The sequence below is a fragment of the Nannospalax galili genome, unplaced genomic scaffold (genome assembly GCF_000622305.1).
Source record: "Nannospalax galili isolate Female #2095 unplaced genomic scaffold, S.galili_v1.0 scaffold1023, whole genome shotgun sequence".
NCBI classification, from domain to species: domain Eukaryota; kingdom Metazoa; phylum Chordata; class Mammalia; order Rodentia; family Spalacidae; genus Nannospalax; species Nannospalax galili.
Window position 1 is genome coordinate 1,471,128 of NW_008349234.1, and position 16,730 is coordinate 1,487,857.

The following is a 16,730-nucleotide window of genomic DNA, read 5'->3' on the forward strand; positions in this document are numbered from 1 at the left end:
GTCTTACAGGTGTTATACTGAGTTCAATATTGTATAACTGTATTAATTCAACTGTGAACCTGGAAACTTACAGCCACTTGTGAAAGAGATGTATGCTTGCTCTGGAGTGTGTTACTGAATATGTTAAAGCTGTAATAAAATGCTTCTTCTAATCACGTAGTTATTAAAAAATTTTTAAAAATCATGGTTTGAATAAACATAGCAGCTTGAATCAGAAAAAAAAAAGGTACCAACAAGATGAAAGAGTCAAGATTGTTGAGTACTGTGCTGGTTAGTTTTTGTCAGCTTGACACAACCTAGAGTCAACAGGGAAGAGGAAACCTCAATTGATGAATTTCCCAAATCAAAATGGCCTGAGGCCAATGGATATGGGAGGACTCTGTCAACTGTGGGCAGAACCATCCTTAGGCAGGTGGGTATGGGCTAAATAAGAGAGCTAGCTGGGCATGAGCCAGTGAGCAAGCCAGTGAACAGCTTTCCTCCATGGTCCTTCCTCCAGGTTCCTACCTGGAGTTCCTGCTATGACTTCCCTCAATGATGGATTGTAACTTGAACATATAAGCCAAATAAACCCTTCCCCCAATCCCAACCTCCTCTAAGTTGCTTTTGGTCTGAATGTTTTATCGCAACAACAGAAAGGAAACTAGAAAACAAAAGGTGATAGTTGGAAAGTAAAATGTTAGAAATTGATAACATAAAAGGCTGTGGTTATTAGTAATAAGTTTTAAAGCAGTGTATCTCAATCCTGGCTGCACATTAAAAACACCGTGAAAATTAAAATGTTGAGTTACATCTCAGATAAACCAAGTCAGTATCTACAGAAGTGAGTCCTAGGCATCTGTGGTTTTTCAAAGTTTGGGAGGTAGAGGCAGGAGGATAAGTTCATCCTCAGACTATACAGATACACTGAGGATTCAAAGACATCTGCATAATTCATACTACAGAAATGAGTGGCAAGGAAAAAACAAGGTTTCAGGAGGAGAAAAGGTCAAGATGTCAGAGTACTAGAAGGAAACTCTGCCTAGGTACTGAAATCATCGGCAATTACAGCTACCGTAGAAGGGGAGTGACAAAGAGCTCAGAAGTTGCCTACACACAGCATGAGAAGCAAAGAGACCATCTTTGTTCTCAATAGGAGAAGCCTTGACTAAAGAATTCTTAAAGGCAAAGAAATGTCTCTAGGATAAGACCTAGGTATTCAGCTACAGTAAGGAGCTAAAGGTATTGTTTGGAGAAGACATTGAAAAATAAAAAGAGTTTTGCAGATGACTGAAGGGAGCTCTAGAAGGCACTGAAGAAGGGTTTCCTGGTCATGAGGGGTGGAAACTGGGGTCAGACAGGAGAGATAAAGGAAAGAGAAGGTTCAGACTCAACTAGAGAGAATAAAGCCAGGAAATCTCAGAAAGTCATCAATTTTTTTTAACACTATAGAAAAAAACAGAGAAGAAAAAGCTCTGTGAAATTTGAAAAAGCTTTCCTGAACTGAACCCAACTATGTTCTAAAAGATTAAAAAAATTAATTTCAAATAAAAATTTCATGAAAGTATCAAGGTCAGTCCCATACAAAGTTGTGATTATAAGAAAAGGGAGAATAACACCCTTACAGATGATGAAAGCATGCCACGATGGCATGCCCACACACAGATCAAAACTGCAACATCCTATTTCAAAGGGAGCTAAAATATCTTGAGAAAATGGCACAGGACATGAAAGAACAACAGAAATAATAAATAGACAAACCCACATTAAGATGTCATAATTTGGGAAATAATTTAAAAGAAGAAATCTAGAAATTTAGACAAGCGTGAACAAAAGCAGATAATTCCTTAAGAAAAATAAATTACAGAAAAGTGGAAAATCTTAAAACTTGAAAAAGATTTGAAAGTTGCAAATACTGAAAGTAGGCAAAAAAAAAAAAAAAGGCTAAGCACATAGAAAGCGGAAGCCTAAAGAAAATTAAAGCCAGGAACAGCACTAATAGAAAAATATTAATAAAATATTTCCTAAAACTTTGAAACACAATGTATATCAATATGAACTTTACAGCTTAAGAAACAAAGGAATACTGGGGATCCCAAAGGAGATACCAGAGCTCTGTACAGTCAAGAATAGGAGCTCAAGAAATGGGAAATGAACCTGCAGCACTGGGCTTCTCATGATATACAACAGATAAACTTCCTAAGATTAGACTTGACAATCTCAGGGCTTATGCATACTAAAAGCACATGTGTTGGCCGGACAAGGTGGTGCACACCTTCAGTCCCAGCACTCAGGAGGCAGAAGCAGGCACATCTTTGTGAAATTGAGAACAACCTGGTATACATAGAGTTCTAGGCCAGCTGAGGCTACAGAGACCCTGTCTCAAAAAAAAGTACATGTTTTCTCTCTGCCCCTTGTTCCACTATGTACCATCAATCTTAGGCATAGAGGTTCAACTATAGATGTGTCACCTAGTACTGGGGATCTCTCAGACATACATTCTCTGTGTCTGACCAGTTGTGGAATTTTGCAGTAGTCTTCATATGTTGCATAAAGAAGCTTCTTTGATGAGTGGTGTAAGGTATGCAGAGAGAAAACTAGTGTTTCCTCAACTCTTACGAGTAAAGCTTCCTTATACAACAGAGTATGATACACACAGAAGGCCACAACTGGCCAAGTTTTAAAGAATAAGAGACCGCAGAGTATGTATCCTTGGATGGGACTCCTACATTGAACCTCACCCATCCACGGCTCAGGGACCACTGCAGAATAGGAAGCAGAAAGAATTTTAGAGCCAGAGCTGGTTCACAAATACAGGAAAGCAGAGGCTTTCAGGCCACTGGGAAGTTTGCACATATGAACTTGTGGCAATGGTGGCATAGAGCACAGGACCCATGCCAACTCAATTAAACAAGGGCCCACAGGGGAGGAAAGAAATGGATGGTGGGGGCCCTAGACTGAGAACTATTGAAGACTGATCAATCCTTGATGAGGGAAAGTATACCTGACATGCTCTCTAGATGAGTTGACTAGACTCCAGTGGATGAATTTACACTGAAGGACATCTGGGTACAAATACTTGACTGGATGGGACTTAACATGTATGGCAGAATACATGAGGTCCGGTAGGGAGATCAGGGATATGGATGGGGGAGGGGGGGTGTCTAAATTTGTTTAAGAACTGTTGTATAAAGTAATGAAAGTTCAATTTAAAAAAATATACATGTGTAGAAGACAGACCCATTAAAAATGAAACTAGCATTAGATTTCTCATCTGTTGCACAAAACACTTGAAAACAGTGGAATAACGTGTATAAACTATATGGAAAAAAGGATTATGATCCATGGATATACTACTTCCAGGCAAGGTCTCATTCACTGATCATTACAGAAGAAAAGCATCTTCACACAAATAAGGATTCAGAAATTACACTGCATACACTCTTGAGGAAATTATTCCTAAACGTTAGCAAATGCTTTCTTTGGAACTTGATAAATGGTACTCTTCTGTTCAGTGTCCACCACTCCAGAGTCGTAGATGGCAGAAAAGATATGGTAAATCCAAGAACAAAATCATATTTAGGAGCATTTCTGAAAATGGCTTAGAAATGTCTTCAAAATACTCAGATTACAGGGGAGCTGAAGAGATGGCTCAGTGGTTAAAGAGCACTGGCTGCTCTTGCAGAGGACCTGGGTTCGGCTCTCAGTACCCACATGGAGGCTAACAACGGTCTGTATCTCCAGTTCCAGGGGACCCAACGCCCTCTTCTGACCTCCGTGGGCACTGCATGACACAGGTAGAGTTACATGCAGGCAATACACTCATACACATTAAAAAAAAAAACACTCAGATTCTAAAGAACACAATTTTGCCAATAAGCACATGAAAGGCCTCAAAAACATGCAGGTTAATATTTCCAAGACTATATGCACAGAAGACAAGAGGGTGCTTGTTAAGCCCAAAACAATCTTGAAAGCCCTAAAGAGGATAGCATCCACATTACCCATACAGTCTCTAGAAATATGTTGCCAGGACTGTCAATGATATCAGGCTTTAGCAGCCAAAGTCCAGTAATGAAGGCATGGGCAATGCAAAGGACTAACAAAATCCCCCCAAAGATTCCAAAATAAAGACTTGTCTATCAATGTTAATACCAATGAACTGTGTAAAACAAAGACTATTCACATGGGCAGATGTTTTAGTTTGTCTCTCTATTGCGGTAACAAAATACTCTGACCAATACCAACTTGGGGAGGAAAGTTTGTTCAGCTTACATCTCCCAGGTTCATCAGGGAACCCAAGGTAGGAACACAGGCCAGGAACCTGGAGGCAGGAGGTAGAACACATGCCATGGAGGAACACTGTTTATTGGCTTGCTCTGCTGGCCCCTGCTCAGCCTGCTTCTTATGCAACACAGGCCCACCTGCCCAGGGATGGCACCATCCACAGTGGGTTGGGCCCTCCCACATCACTCAACAATTAAGAAAATTCCCCCACAGACATGGCCGTAGGCCAGTCCAATGGAGGCAATTCCCTAATTGAGGCTCCCTCAACCCAGGTGTGTCAAGTTGACACTAAAGTTATCCAGCACAGAAGATATACCCAAGCCATTTTCTATAAATAAAAAGCCTGTCAACTCTCCCTAAAACATAAGTACGTCCCTAAGACATACTCCCTAGGAATAGTTTTTTAATCTTGTAACTTTGGCCATTTGATAAAATGTTAATATTTTAATATCCCAGCTTTCCTAGAATATAGTCTTTTTTTAGCATTTTTATTGAATTTTTGTGATTTCCAGACAGTATAATTTGATAACATTTATATCCCCTTCCCCATCCACTCCTCCCTATATCCCCCCACCCCACTTAATTCAATGTATTCTCTCTGGGTAATAAAGCCTAGAGTCTAACTTGAATCCCCAAATGTTCTCCAGACACACTCTTTTATATGGACTTTGAGATCTATTTTGCTAATATTTTATTTAGAATGTTTCTCTGGTCATAGGAGTGGACTAAACAGTACTAATAGTTAATAAAAGCAGACAAAAAAGAAACAATCTTATCATCAATCAGTTGGGTAATAACAATAAATTATGGTGCTGTATGCTATAAAATATTCAGCATTTTTTAACATTTTATTTATTATTTTTATTTTTTGTGTATGAGTATATTGCCTGCATGTATGTGAGTGCACCCGTGTCGTGCAATGCTGTGGAGGTCAGAAGAGGGCTTTGAATTGCCCTGGAACTGGAGTTAAGGATGGTTCATAGATGCCATGTGGGTGCTGGGACGCAAACCCAGGTGCTCTGCAAGAGCAGTCAGTGCTCTTAACTGCTGAGCCATTTCTCTAGCCCCCATATTCAGCATTTTTAAAATTAATTAAGAGTTCCATTTACTGAACTTGGAGAGAGCTGATATATGGTTAAGTGAATAATTCAAGTTACTGAGCAATGTAAATAATATGATCCTCTATTTAAAAGAAGTTTATGTGTGTGTGTGTGTGTGTATGCTTAGATATTTTTGAGCAAAGAGAAGGACACTGAAAAATTCAAACTGTCAATTATGTTTTCTGCCACAAGGAATTTAAATAGAGACAGGAAGGATGCATGAAGGAAGAACACTGATGTTTTCTTTATTCACCTCCAGCTTATTTATTCTACTAGTCACAATCAGATATATTACTTATGTAATTTTTAAAAAGTAGAATAAGGGCTGGAGAGATGACTCAGCAGTTAATAGCATTGGTTACTCTTCCAGAGAACCAGGATTCAGTTCCCAGCCCCCACATGCAGCTAACCACCATCCAAAACTCCAGTTCCAGGGGATCTGATGCCCTCTTCTGGCTCTGTGGTTATTGCATGCATGTGTGTACTTACATGCAATGACCACAGAGCCAACCAGTGTTCTTAACCACTGAGCCATCTCTCCAGCCCCCCCCCCAAATCCAGAACAACCCAACAGAAACCAAAGTTGCATATAAGTAGTATTTCCAAAAGACAAATGAGATGTTTTCAAGTTAAATTTTTGCCTGGAACTTGCTAAGGAGCAGAAGATGACCTTGAACATTGAAGTTCTGATCCACCCAAGGATTATAGGCTATACCACCATACCCAGGTTATGTGCCGCTGAGGATGGAACCCAGTACCTCATGCATGCTCTGAAAGTACTCTACCAACTGAGCTACATCCCCAGCTCAAGACAAAGTTTTTTTACATTACAACTAGCACAAATTCCCTTCCCTTCTCTTCTCCCTTCCCTTCCCCTCTTCCCTTCCCTCCCTCCCTCCCTCCCTTCCCTTCCCCCCAGTACTGGGGGTTGAACCTAGGACCTTGTACCTGCTAGACAAGTACTCTACCACAGAGCTATATCCCAAAGCCAAAACTGAAATTCTGAAGTTATCTATATTATTGAAAGAAGAGAAAATTTCCTTCAGCATATTACTTTATACAGTAAGTAGACAAACTTTATTATTATCATCATTAAGTAGAGACTGCAGAAACAAATTCTCTAAGCAGTTTACCTTGTTTAATCACATACATTTTAAAAAATATCAATGACTACAAAAACTATCAACTTCAAGCACTGGTGAGTAGTGGGGGAGGATATAGTTCCAATTATCAAAAGAATAAGAGATGTTTGTAAAAGTTGAAAATGTTTACATGACCAAACTGGAAAAAACTGTGAAAGGCCCATTGTTTCAAGAAAAGCTATGAATTGATATTTCATGGTAAGGATTATATTTTTTTTCCTTTTTCCCTTTTTCTTTTTGTCTTTTGTAGTATTTAAAGGAAAATAGTACCCCCAAAACGTGTAACAAGAGTCTCTACCTAACAGTATCTGAGTGTGAAGTTGCCAATTATTAAAAAAAAAAAAAAACTCTTGGCCAGGCATGGTGGAACACACCTACAATCTCAGTTAGTACAGAAGGCATGAAGATCTTGAGTTCACCAGGCCAGCCTAGGGTATGCAAAGACGCCCTATCTTTAAAAAGAACCTCTTTCTCTCAGCTATACAAATCTTTCATAAAAGGAAATTTGAGAATACAAATAAAATAAATTATCAGCCAAACTATCCAGGTCTTGTGGCTGTTGCTGTTGTTTTAATTAGCCTTCCAAGGCTTTAAAAAGAAGACAAGATAACAAAATCAGTCATGAAAAAAAAAACGGGAGGAAGAGTTGGGTTAGCACACATCAGAAATCCAAGATACTTTCCAAAGCTATATAAAATTTATCATTTACTAAGTACTAGGCATTGTCCTAAAGATTTTCGCTTACATCATTTCATTCTATTATAAAACTGTTGCAAGATAAATTTTTAGCACTCCATATAGCTATAATTTGAATCTGTTTTAATGATTCAAAACTCAAATTCATATTCTTTCTACTATACAATTGGTCTCTCTTTATAGAAAGTTAAAGCTGCTTATTTTGATTTTGTTTTGTTTGAGACAGGGCTGAGGCTAGCTTCAATCTCATGACAATTCTCCTGCCTCAGCTTCCTTCGTACCAGGATTATAGGTTTACACCACTATACTTGACTTAAAGAGTCTTAAACTGAACAACATTATTGTCATTTGTGACATTAGGAAGATCTAACAGCTTTCAAAGCAAGTTTCTCTTCCTCTTTAAAACCCTAGAAGAGAAGATTTGGGTGTGTGTGGTTTGTTGGCTATTTGTCTATTCACTTTAATAAGTCTTGGTTCCACAGGTCTACAAAAGCTAAATACTCATTCCCTCTAATTCACAGTCCTAGGGAACTCTGCAATTTGAACAGAATGAGACAGAGTACAACAAACATCTATCAAGCTTCCCAGCCCAACTAGCTTTGCCTTATTAAATTTTAGCAACTAGAAATTTGTAGGCTACTCTCCCTCTCCAATGCAAGATTAGGAGCAAAGGGCTAAGAAGACACTGTCTTCATTTAGGTAGAGGCTATTTACTAAGATGTGAAGCAGGCTCTTCATACCTAAAATGACTAAATCATAAGTGTCTACATACTCTCATCACCAAGTTTAAAAAATATAATCCACTTACAGGATTCGTTCCATAGTAACAAAAGGGGGCTTCCATGTCAAGGAAAAAAAGTGCCATATTTTGTCATGTCAATCTTCATGATCAGATATCTTGCTATGATATAATATATAATATATATATACAACATATATATTATATATATATATTCACATTTTGCTTGTTTGTATTTGAGACAGGGTCTCCTTGTAGCCCCAGCTGGCTTGGAACTTGCTATATAGACCAGGCTGGACGCCATCTCACAGAGATCCACCTGCCTCTGCCTCCCGAGCACTGGGATTAAAGGTATGTGCCACTATGCCCAGCTTGTTATGATATTTAAGATAGAGAATTAAGTGTGACTACTGGTCCAAAGATCCATTTGGCACTACTAAGATTTTTCCATTATTATTTAGGTATACTTTTCCTTGTGAATTTTATGTCTGAAATAGTAGCTGATATTTATAAAAATAAGTATACAGGGGCTAGGAGGATGGCTCTGCAAATTATATGCTTGTTATACAAGCATGAGGAGAGAGTTCTGATCCCCAAGACCCATGGAAATGCCAGACAGGCATGGTAACCTGCCTGTGATCCCAGCATGTGGGAGGCTGAGACAGGGACTAATCAAATAAGCAAGATCTGGGACCAAGGGAGAGACTCAATACATAAGATGCAGAATAATCAGGGAATACACCCAACATCAACTTCTGGCCTCCACATGTGAACACACATTCTCATTTCTCTTTCTCTCCCGCCCCCAGCAAAAAAATGTTTTAAAGAAAAAATAAACACAAAGCCTTTCATAAGAGTTTTGTCACAAAAGAAAAACAGTAAAATATCATTATTGGCTAGTAAACCTTTAGAAAAGTAAAAATAATAATATACTACATAGTTTTAAATTACACTGAAATAATTTTATCTTTTAAGGAAGAATATGAAATTTCTATTCTTAACTGAAAAAAACAGTAATAAAAATCAGGAAATCAGGACATATTTATGGCAGGAGTCAAACACCTACATAAATGACACTCCATAAAAATCCTCCAATTTTTCCAGCATAACTAGTTGAACTCAACTTATACCTCACACACAAGGTGATTGTATAACAAAGACAAAAATCAAAGTTTTTGGAGGTATAACAATCTTTTTATGTAAAACACATGAGAGACTGAAACCTGATCAAAGAAAACTTTGCTCTGTTCCAAGCTCTTCTCCTCTTGGGATACTTCTTTTTAAAAAACAGAATTTAATGAAACACTATCCAAAATTGGGTATGGTGGTACACAGCATTAATCCCAGAACTTGGGAGGCAGAGGCAGGGCCAGCCTGGTCTACTTATCAAGTTCCAGGCCAACAAAGGCTACAGGGAGACCTTGTCTCAAAAAAACAAAAAATAATAAAAAATTATCAGAAATTCTTCAGAGTTAGACATAATAACAATGCCTAAGGCAGTACAATAGGGGCTTGTCAGATTAGTAATACTAAAGCAAAGTAGCCAATTTTTCTCAGTAAACAGAGGCAAAAAAAAGTATTCTGTGCAAAAAAAAAAAAAAAAAAAAAGGATTCCCCACAAAAAACAGACACAGTACACCTCCATATCCAAACATTCAATAAGCATGAATGGGCAGACTACGTAACAGTAATAGATCAAGGACTGGCAAATGTTTTCTTTAAAGAACTAGAAAGTAAGTAATTAGGCTTTGTAGGCCATATGATCTCCACAACTACTCAACTCTGCTGTTGTGCCTGAAAAAGACCATAGCCAAGATGTAAACAAATGGGCATGGCTATGTTTCAATAAATTGGTCTTTATGGACACAACACAGATATTTGAATGCTTACAATTTTCACATGGCATAATGTATTATTCTTTTAATATTTTTTCAACCACTTAAAAATGTAAAAACTAGTCTTAGTTTTCAGGACACACAAAAGTAGATGAAGGGTTAGATTTGACTCCATAGGCTATAGCTGGTCAATTTCTATAACTGACAAAGAAAATAATTTGGTTAAACTTCACACAGAGAACCTTCTAATCTTCCTCTTACCACCACCCTAGGAAATATAAAAAAGAACAGTCTAATAAGACAGTCACATAAGAATTAAAATGCTTACCTGGTACAAAGGGAGAAGAGAGACTAGCATACTCAAGCCCAGTCAGATGAGTAAGTAGTCTTTTTTACTCAAAACAAACTGCTTAGGTCAAGAAAGTAAGGAGACTTTTCCCTGAGAACAAAAGACCAGGGAGGAATAGTCCATGCAAAGAGAGCTTTATATAGAAAATCTTAAAAATGTAAAGTAATTTTATATTTAAGGAATTCAGAATTATTGAAGAATAACTTTGAAGAATATGGCAGGTAACGAGTCAAAAGAGGATGCAGAGAAAAGATTGTGAATGGCCTCATATTGTTTGCTACGGCATTTCCATCTTATGTTTTCTAAGAGGAGAAGCCACTGAAAGACTCTGAAGAAGAGTAAAGATCAGCTCACCATTTAGAAGTATCTCTCTAGGGCTGGGGAGGTAGCTCAGTGGGCAAGAGCACTTGCTATGCAAGCATAAGGACCTGAGTCTGAATCCCTAGCATCTTTGTAAAAATCAAGGCATGACTGTACATATTTGTAGTGAAACAAATATGAGAGGCACAGCTAGGCAGATCTGGGAGCTCACTGGCTAGTCAACCTAGCCAAAAAGGTGAGCTTCTATTCAGTGAGATTCTGTCTCAAGGGAATAAGCCTGAGCATTCTAGAGGGATGCTCCTCCTTGGCATCCACATGCACGGGTGTGCACCTTCACATCTATGTGCATGCACCACACAAAGAAAATAACATAGAGATATCACTCCGGCAGCAATGTGGAGGTACTTGTGAAAGAAAGGTACATAAATTTGACACAGAGTAAAGAGTCTTCTGTAACTAGACTCTTTCTAAATACACCAAGATCATTGACTAAAATGCAACAGCTCATTTTAGATGACTGACATCAGACTATCTCAAGTTCTATAAAAAAGGCACTTAAGAAGTTGTATCTAATGACTGATAAAAGGCAGAAACTGATTCTATGAGAAGAATAAAGAAAAGCATGATTAAGGCTAATAAATTCTTTTGTCTCTTAAACTTAGTCATGTTTATCACAAACGTTCCAGAGAAAAACAGAAAATGAACATAGCAAGATACTTCGGTAGTGTGCAGCCCCCAAAATAATCAACTCATTTGATACTTTCAACATTCACACAGTTTTTAAGTGATTCATAATTCTTTTTAATAAAATGGCCTTGGTTGGAGATACAGCTAGCTTAATGGCAGAACATTTGCCCAACATGTATAAGGCCCTTGGTTCAATCCTCAGCACTGCAAAACAAAAGTAAACTGACCTAATAAAAGACTTTTTTTCCCCAAAAATAACTATGCTGCTATAATTATTTAGAGTTTTCTGGACTAAGAAAGGTCCTGTTTTTCACTTCCTGTATCCACAATCTGCTTTAGCATTCTGAAACCCAAGACACCAATTTCTTGTTTTCCATCTAAATTTACCTTGAATCCTAAATATTCAAGGTAAAATATCCTCTAAAAGAAAAAGGACCTTGAGCTGAAGAGATGACTCAGGGGTTAAGAGCACTGACTTGCTCTTGCAGAGGACCCGGGTTCGATTCCCAGCACCCACATGGCGGTTCTGAACAACTCCAGTTCTAGGGGAATCCAAAACCCTCTTCTGACCTCCACGGCATTACGTCACGGGTGCACTCACATACATGCAGGCAATATACTCATGCACATAAAATAAAAATAATAAAATATTTTTAAAAAAGAAAAAGGACCTTAAAATGGAAAACTAAAGCTTCTCTTTTAACATTTCTCTCCATAACTTTTTCAAGAGACTCACCAGACTCTATCACCTTGTCTTCTTGCTTATCTTTTTTAATCTTAAATAATTTTAATCTAATATAAATTAATAGAAAAATGTAATTCAAATAAACCAAGTGACCCCTTTCATAGTAGAACAAAGTCTAAATGATTTACTTTTACAGTATATTTACATGGTGGCTTCCCTGTAAATAATAGTATTGAATTACTACAGGCATATATGGCAATACTAAGCTACTAATTAATTTACAGAGGAAAAAAAGCAATGTCCAATAATTAAGCTAGATTCATGTATTTGCTACCTTGCTCATACTAGTGCTAGGAAAGTAAACAGCCACCTGTAGTAAGTCGTTCTAAGTCCTTGAAAGGAAATCTGGGTACTATCAATCAAAATATTCTCGCTAACATTGGGTGATTCTGTGTATTTAATCAGTTTGTCTCAGTTTGCCTTAATTTTTATCACAAGAAGAAGAAATATGGCAAAGAAAAAATTCTGACACACCTTTGTGCATACTTAAACTACCATATATCCAATAAATACCAACCACCCCAGTATTTCCCTTCTGGAACTCCTAGATTATTATATTCCTTTTTAGAGTCAACTTCCTTCTCCATTCAAAACAATTCAGTTATTTAGAAAATACTAAAAGAACCAAGTCAACTATAAGAAAGAGGGAGGAAAAAAGAGACAGTTAAAAACTGATGATGAGAGGCTAGGAATGTAGCTCAGCGGCAAAGGATGTTCATAGGATGCACAATGGCCCCAGGCTTTATCTCCAGAACCACCACCAAAAAAAAAAAAAAAAAAAAAAAAAAAATTAAAAACAGTCAGGCAAGGTGGCACATGCTTATAATCAATTCTAGCACGAGGGATACAGGGATAGAGGGATCAAAAGTCCAATGTCAACCTGAGCCACATAAGGAGACCCTGTTTCAATCAATCAATCAATCAATCAATCAATAAACAAATGGAAACAGAAATAATAGATTACAGTTTAACGATCTTGGTAAATTTCTATAATAAAGATACAGATCTGCCAGGCATGGTGGCACACGTCTTTAATCCCAGCACTCGGGAGGCAGAGGCAGGCAGATCCTCTGTGAATTCTGGGCCAGCCTGGTCTACAGAGTGAGTTCCAGGCAGCTGGAGCTACAGCTTAAAAAAAAAAAAAAAAAAAAAAAAAAAAAAAAAAAAAAAAGACACAGATCAAATTGGGCTTACAAGTAAAATAGTCTAAAATGAACTATCAATCAATACAAACTCAGAGCAGGTATTTATTTATTCAATTCAGAGAAGGTCTGTATTTGAATTTATTGAATATTCTAAAATTTTAAGCCATAATCAGTGCATTCAATTTCCACAATATCAAGAAGTGTATAAGATAAGATAGTATTTGGTTATATGTGATGTATGATTCACAGTATAATCAGAAAAGGTGGGGAGAATGGTATAAATAGTTTGGCAGGAAAGAGAAAATAATGATCAGAACTGTGAGAAGTAATGCTCCATTTCTTATGAAGTCATATGAGGATTGTGGGCTACACTGTTATTCTTTGTAGTTTATTCATTTTTTATAAGTATTTCATATGTAGTCAATATATGAAACAATGTTTAAGTGTTAAGAAAAAACTGAGCAAATCTTTACTAATGGAAGAGTTAAATGTTCATAAGGACCACCTAACCCATTTTGCTAACTACATTTTTAAATAAATAGAGATCATAAAATGCAAGTAGGCAGGGATAATAATAATAATTCCCCCTTGATTTTCCAAGTAAAATTAGCAATAAAGGTTTACTGGTGCTTTTAAAGAAACGGGGTGTGTGTCTGTGTGTCTCTGTGTCTGTGTGTGAGTGTGTGTCCATATCAAACTATCTGAAAGTAACTCTTTACTTCTAAAGATCCTTCCCAAACCAAACACTACTATAAATATGTCATTGACCACATGAAATGTGCTAATACACTTCTACTTGTAATTTTAGAAATAAATTGAAAAGCAAATCCTAAATGGAAATATTCTACCATATCTACTCTGCATACATATAGACTTAACATACATGTGAGTTCTGCTAGGCTGTCCACATCTACAGTCTTTGCTTTATGATGGGTATGTGCATTTTAAGTATGCTTTGTCAATACTAATATGGAGGGGCAATACAGCACACTTGTAAAGAACAGAGTTTGGAGCCAGAGTTCCTAAATTGAAATTCTTCCATTTCTTAGCTATGTAATCTTTGGCAAGTTATTTGATCTGTTTCCATTTCTCATGGGTAAAATGGAAATAACAGTATGTACCTCCTAGGACTTTGGAATTGATTTAAATAATGTACAAGACTGGACACAAGATAAGTGCTATATAAGCTATAACTACTAGTAATAACAGAATCCCATGTTTCTGAACATACTGAAAGCATTCTTAGCTATTTGAATTATTGACTAATATCAGATACTATTTTAAGCGGACATCAAATCTAAGACCTGATAAACTACATTTGTAGCTCTGGACTCTTAAGGAAACAAGTGATTAATAAACCTACATAGCCATTCCAAAGATAAAGAACATTCTGAAAGGACTGGTTTCCCAAAGTACAGCTATCAATTTCTTCCCTTACACAAGGGGGCAGTGATAACAAGGAAAGAACAGGCCTCTGCAACACCTCTTCCTACAGACAGTAGGGGGTGGCAGTACATACGGCTTACAGTCAGAACAAAACAGGAAGATCCAACAGAACTGCTCTTTATTCTCTGGCCCTCTCCTCTCTTCCTTAGCCTCCACAGAACCCCAAGGTAAGGGAAACAGCTACGGAAAAGACGAAAGCTCAAAATTAATCAAAGGAAACCCAATTTTCTTTCTGAAGGAAATGATCCTTCTGTGGCTGAATCTGGAACTAGGGGGAAGCCAATCAGTATGAATTTTCAGATTATCTGGCAAATTACTATAATAAGAACAACATTCAAGCAAGTAATTCAATTTATAAGAATTCTAACATGACACACAAAAATTTCATCCATAATCAGATATATCCTAATGAACACATTCATCTATTTCTGTTTTTGTTTCAGTTATACAGACACTCATTGTATATACACGTTATATTAAATAGCTCATCGAGCTGTCTTTTGTTACTTTTGAAATTCCAGCTATGTTCTGACAGTCCTCTCAAAACACAGATGTTCTTAAATGGAAGTCAGTGTCTTGCAGCATGTGGGTAATTTCATATATGTGCATGCACGCGCGCGCGTGCGTGTGCACACACACATCTAGAGGAAGAGAAAGATGGGGGTGGAGGGGGCAAGGAAGAGAGACAGGGAATATCTGTTTCAGATTTGTGCCCACATTCCTAGGATGATTTACCTGGGAAGCAGCACTCTTTGACAGTATCCATGTTGTTGCTTTTTATGCCAATTTACTGTATTCCGTTTTTATCTTATTTCCCCATCCCGACACCCAGACCATACAAGAATAGTTCACTACTGCCATTCTCTGTAATTAACCATTGCCATAGCATTCCAGCCTTCAGAATGCCTGAAAATTTATCCCTTTTGTTCACCATATTGTTTTGTTTTCCTCATCCCAGTTATTTTTCACCTGTGTAAAAAATCAAACCACATATGAAAAATATTTCCCTTTGCTTAACAATCTTGAACTCACAATTATGCTCAAGAGGCTTGCTTGCTTGGTTTGTCTTTTTGTTTGTGGGTAGGTTTTGTTTTGTAGGGTTTTTTTTTTTTTTTTTTTTTTCCCTTTTCCTGGAGAGGAGCAGAAAAGGAGTCAAAGACACCCCATACATCCAATCTTCTTCCTAATGCTAATTATCATTGTTTATGTTTTGTGGGCAACATTTTAAACATTCCACACCTGGAACAGAAAGCCAGGATACAATTGCATAGGTGCTGTGCACGCTGATGACAGAACCTAAAATGATTTTAGCCCTATTTTTTTTCTTTCCTATCTCACAACCAATCTGCCCTTTTTTTTTGCTTTCACGTGGGTACTTTCCCTATGTCAAAAAACAGCTTATCACAGCTCCTCTCGATCTCTTATGACAGAATATCTAACAATGAGCCCTATTAGTCTTTCATTATATTACATTTCCTTCCCCAAAGGAATTATTAATATCCCTAAATAACACTTCTATCATGCATTTCTCCGCCAAGGAGGCCAGTCCATCCCGTGCCTTCACCTGGCACATTTCACTACTTTTCTGCTGCATTCAGGGGCACATTTTGCAACTCGTTCTGCACCACATTCCCTGCCACGTTTAGCAATCTGCCTCGCATCTCATCCCGCTGCCCGACATCCAAACATTCTCCAGGTACCAGTTCCACTGGTGACAGCCAAGTGGCCGGCCGCGGACCCATCTGAAGCCACCCAGAGTCCCACGCTGGGAGGCAGCCTTCCTTCCCCACGCATAGGGACCGCGCTGCCCGCTCCGCGTTAGCCCCTCTTGCCCCCGCCCCAATCCCGTACCGGAGGCGTCGGAGGCGGACGCCCGTCACCCGAGCCACCCTCCCGGCCCCTCACCTGCCGCTCGGAGGGGCGCGCCGCACCTCAGGGTCCAGTCGGAGTCCCGGGGGTCTCCTGTGAGGACCGTGCCGCCCGCCCGCTCGCGACTCCCGCAGCACGTCGCGAGCCCTCGGACGCCTCCCGGAGGCTCGGCGTTCGGCTCCGGCACGGCGGGGCCTCTCGGCGCTCCTCCTGTCAGCTCGGCTAGGGGCCCGGCTCTCGCCCCTCAGCACCGAGGCTGCGGCGGCCGGCGCCTCTCTCCGCCTCGCGCGCGGCACAGTCGGAGGTGAGCCGAGGGGGATGGGAACGGGGGCGGGGCCGCCCGAGGAGGCGCGGAGGGCGGCGGCGGCGGGAGGGCAGCGCCGGCCGCCC

At 38.8% G+C, this 16,730-nt stretch overlaps 1 protein-coding gene across 7 annotated transcripts in view; it reads right to left on the reverse strand.

The window, feature by feature from the left end:
• Tanc2 (tetratricopeptide repeat, ankyrin repeat and coiled-coil containing 2) overlaps positions 1-16,724 on the reverse strand; it is a 496,754-nt gene extending 480,030 nt beyond the window's left edge. For 6 of the 7 annotated variants that reach the window (XM_029570139.1, XM_029570138.1, XM_029570135.1 and 3 more), the window contains exon 1: positions 16,377-16,724. The gene's annotated coding sequence lies outside the window, so the exon portion shown is untranslated. The remainder of the gene's footprint in view (positions 1-16,376) is intronic. The other variant, XM_029570133.1, reaches the window with a different exon arrangement.
• Between the last annotated feature and the right edge of the window lie 6 nt (positions 16,725-16,730).